This window comes from Frankliniella occidentalis, unplaced genomic scaffold (genome assembly GCF_000697945.3).
Source record: "Frankliniella occidentalis isolate FOCC.00 unplaced genomic scaffold, Focc_3.1 Scaffold22, whole genome shotgun sequence".
Classification (NCBI taxonomy): Eukaryota; Metazoa; Arthropoda; class Insecta; order Thysanoptera; family Thripidae; genus Frankliniella; species Frankliniella occidentalis.
In genome coordinates this window covers 1,552,520-1,553,676 of record NW_026267152.1, presented here as the reverse complement: position 1 = coordinate 1,553,676, position 1,157 = coordinate 1,552,520, and the positions used below count along the sequence as shown (strand labels likewise).

Genomic DNA, 1,157 nt, shown 5'->3' with positions numbered 1-1,157 from the left:
GCCAAAAATGAAAAAAATAAAAATCGCTGGAAATGATTGGAATTGGTCTAGGAGAGTCGCCTTTGACCTCCTTTGTCGAAATTGCGTGCTTCCTGACTCTTTTGCATCCTGTTTCTTCGACTATAAAATTGCGTCTTTGGTTTGTTGCAGGAAGATCGGCCTGGAGGTGTACCTGTCTTGGACATCAGCAAAGCAGCCTATGTGTCACCTGCTGTATGCTGAGTTGGCGTTGCAGCAGCACACAGCAGGAGGAATTGCTCCTTTTTCTCATGATCGCAGGAATGAATCTGGTAAGTTTTGACTTTCAATTTGATGTTAACATAAAATACCAGTACATTTATGGTAGTCATGTCTGGTAAAAGTTTATTTTGGTATTGTTTCTATTTGGGGGTTACTTGTCATTTCTTTACTGCTTATTCTCATTCTATATATACGGCTTATTAGTTGAGCCTAAAATATATAGTCGTGTTTTAATTTTAGTGCGGAACTGGAGGCAAATCATTTGTAATCACTGACAGTAATGCTGCTATTTATTTCATTTGTATGGTACAGTCGTAGTAAAATTGGAAGTGATGCTGCTTCTTGTCCATAGGGATGTGCCTGGACTTGATGCCGACCACCTGTAACAGAAAGTTCATTCTATGAGTTGGCGTCACAGTGATACAGATGGACCAGAGCATGTTTGAGTTGAACTCTGAGATAATTTGAATTTAAGTCAGATTTTTTCATTCTTTTTCAGGTATTTAGATTCGACCAAAGTCACCAGCAGAAAGGAGCCAGCTAATTGAGGAAGATTTACTCTTTTAATGTAAATGATTTGAAACAATAAAGAATTCAATTACTATCCAACATTTTACTTGATTTCATACAACTAGTTTGCTAGATGCTGTGGTAACTGTGGATGTAGTAGCAGACTGCCACCACTACAGCAGTGACGTCACGAGCGTCTCGGATGCAGCTCTCGTTAGCTGTGGAGGCAGTAGTAGACTTACTGCAGGATGCCGCTACTACCACCCCACAACCACCGCAGCAGCACCCAAGACACCCGTCACGTCACGACGGTAGCGGGGCAGCCCGCTACTACCTCCACAGCAACCGCAGCCGCGAGGAGCGCGGGGGCAGGGGGAGGGAGGGTTCGTCACACATAAGCCAGGACG

At 43.4% G+C, this 1,157-nt stretch overlaps 1 long non-coding RNA gene across 1 annotated transcript; it reads right to left on the bottom strand.

The window, feature by feature from the left end:
* Positions 1–512: 512 nt before the first annotated feature.
* LOC127748953 (uncharacterized) lies at positions 513–1,157 on the bottom strand. The gene is made up of 2 exons (XR_008010870.1): positions 843–1,157; positions 513–620 (listed from the first exon to the last, which is right to left on the bottom strand). It is a non-coding gene; the product is annotated as an uncharacterized LOC127748953 (long non-coding RNA).